This window comes from Hyaena hyaena, unplaced genomic scaffold (genome assembly GCF_003009895.1).
Source record: "Hyaena hyaena isolate Hyena2069 unplaced genomic scaffold, ASM300989v1 scaffold_1221, whole genome shotgun sequence".
Classification (NCBI taxonomy): Eukaryota; Metazoa; Chordata; class Mammalia; order Carnivora; family Hyaenidae; genus Hyaena; species Hyaena hyaena.
In genome coordinates this window covers 66,890-69,697 of record NW_024081857.1, presented here as the reverse complement: position 1 = coordinate 69,697, position 2,808 = coordinate 66,890, and the positions used below count along the sequence as shown (strand labels likewise).

At 35.9% G+C, this 2,808-nt stretch overlaps 1 pseudogene; it reads left to right on the top strand.

Moving 5' to 3' along the window:
• Window positions 1-1,815: 1,815 nt before the first annotated feature.
• On the top strand, window positions 1,816-1,911 carry LOC120224685 (annotated as a pseudogene).
• Window positions 1,912-2,808: the final 897 nt, after the last annotated feature.

Sequence of the window (2,808 nt, the reverse complement as noted above, 5' to 3'; positions counted from 1 at the left end):
CATTGAAGACCACCTGTGGTAAAGAATGATTTCCCTCCATCACTGTACACATTTTTTTACATTTTTTATTTATTTTTTAGTTTAGAGAGACAGAGAGTAAGAAAGAATCTTAAGCAGGTTCCATGCTCAGCACAGAGCCTGACGTAGGGCTCCATCCCACCACTCTGGGATCATGATCTGAGCTGAAATCAAGAGTAACTCAACTTACTGAGCCACTTAGATGCCCCTACAGTTTTCTTAAACTAATGGTTAGACCTTAAACTTTGCCAAAGAAGAAAATACTTTATTTTTGACTATTTTATCCATCCCTGACACTCAACACCATGCCTGGTACATAGTTGCTATTAATATCTGAAATAGCTGCTGTTATTACACTCAACATTGTTCTCTGCTATAACAAAAAAGATAAAAATCTTTTTTTTTACGTTTTTTATCATTGAGAAACAGAGAAAGGCAGATCATGAGTGGGGGAGGAGCAGAGAAACACACACACACAGAAACGGAAGCAGGCTCCAGGCTCTGAGCTGTCAGCACAGAGCCCAACGCAGGGCTCAAACTCACAAACCACACATCATGACCTTAGCAGAAGTTGGATGTTTAACTGACTGAGCCACCCAAGTGCCCCCAAAGATAAAAATCTTTAAGAGATATTATAGTTTTTGTGTAAATGTCATACATTTAAAAATACAATATATACTTTTGTATTAGTATAGTATCTACTTTTAATCAGTGATGTTTGATTCCTTCTTTAAAAAAGAGGCTATCATGTTTTAATCAAAGGTCTATGATAGTAGGTGGAGGCATGGTATTACCAATATGACATTTTTATAAGGCATATTTTGTTTTAATTATTTTTAATGTTTGTTTATTTTTGAGACAGAGCGTGAGTGTGGGAGGAGCAGAGAGAGAAGGAGACACAGAATCTGAAACAGGCTGCAGGCTCTGAGCTGTCAGCACAGAATGTAATGCAGGGCTTGAACCCACAAACTACAAGATCATGACCTGAGCTGAAGTTGGACGCCTAACAGACTGAGGCACTCAGGCACCCCTGCTGGCTTTTTTCAAATGAGATTTCTCTAAATAAAAGGTATGAATAAAATAAATAACCTGATTATTATATAACATAGAAACTAAAAAAAATACAGAAAAATATATCGTAATATATTTGAAAGCTTAATATGATGAAACAAAAGCAGCTCCCAAAATTTTGGGGACTGATGTTTCTACATTTGCAGGTTGTTATGGTAATTAAAATGTAGTAAATGCCACTGTTTTTTCATGTTACCATGATGCTTTTGTTAAGTTGATTAAGTGATGAGTATTAGACTAAATATCTTAGCAAGCTTAAAGGACAAAATTAGACCTTGAATTTAAGTTTGAGTTAATTTAGGTTGCTATTTGCTTAGGTTTTGATAATAGTCCACCTAAAATAGCATGACTAATGGGAGATTTTTGTCTCTGAATGATATTCCTGCCTGCACCAACTGTTGAATGTTAAATATGAGATTTGGCAGGTGCAGAGATTTTTAGTCACCTTCAGAAAGCAGTATGTAGACACCCAAGACAAACAGCTTATACACGAACAAAATCAACATCTAAACCATCTGCCAATGCAACAAACACGTCAGTCATCTTTCCATTTGATTGGCAGGATTTCTTGAAATGGATTATTTTAAACATTATTTCTGATCCTAAAACACACACGTGAATACACACATACATGCACAATTTCATTTACCTAGCAGTTGAGTTGGATTTTAGACCAAATTATGAGTATAAAAAATGTCTTTATCTTCTTCCCATTGCTCTTGGATCATGCTCGCTTTGGCAGCAGATACAGTAAAATTGGAACGATACACAGAAGATAAGCATGGCCCCAGCGCAATGATGACACCCATTGCTCTTGTATTACCTGCTCCCCCATTGCCACTTTAGACCCTGCACACTCATCCAAGCACCCGTTATTAACATATTAACTCTTGCATGCTGCTGCAGCAGTGACCAGGACAAGTTAATTCTTGCACTGATTTATCTCCTCTTAGCCAACATATGCTTCTTAGGACTCTGTTTATATGTGATTATATGTAGTAATTAAACCAGGTAAACAAATTCCTGATGATTAACTAATCAGCAATTTACAATTCCTAGCTTAGAAATTATTTGCCTTTATAAAATATGACTTTTCCCTCTCTAAAAGCCTTTAAAGAGTAAGGGTAATTTTCCTAAATGCTTGTTTCTCTTTAGTCTGCTGGGAAATGTTTGGAAAATTGTTAGTCTATTCAGTGCCCTTGGAATTACAGGTGTTAAGCCACATCTCTTTGGCTAACCCCATTTGCAAAACTACTGAAGAATGACTCTGCTATAATTTGGCACTGGTAGCAGAAAGTCAGAGTCTCTGAGACTTGGCCAACTCTGAAATTTCAGGGGGACCTAATTCTTCACTCAACAGACTGAAATTCTTATTCATTCAGTGAGATGCTAGACTGAATTTAACAATGGCAAGAACAAAAAAATCAGATGCTAGTCTGAATGTTTAAATTAGGGGCTACTTGAATCAGAGAGAAAACAAAATGGATGTTGACTTGTATCATTTTATATTTTATATTCCACTTTCATGTAAGCTGATACAATTTATTTCTACTTTTAAAAGGAGAGAAATCAGATATGCAGAGTTCTGTAATATTTGTCCTGTCTTTCTTTCAGGATAGAGTATCCAATTATATCTTTTACATAATGCAAAATCTTCACCACCACAGAGAACACATTTTAAATTTATGGCTCAGAGGGATTTCAATCATCTTTGGCATT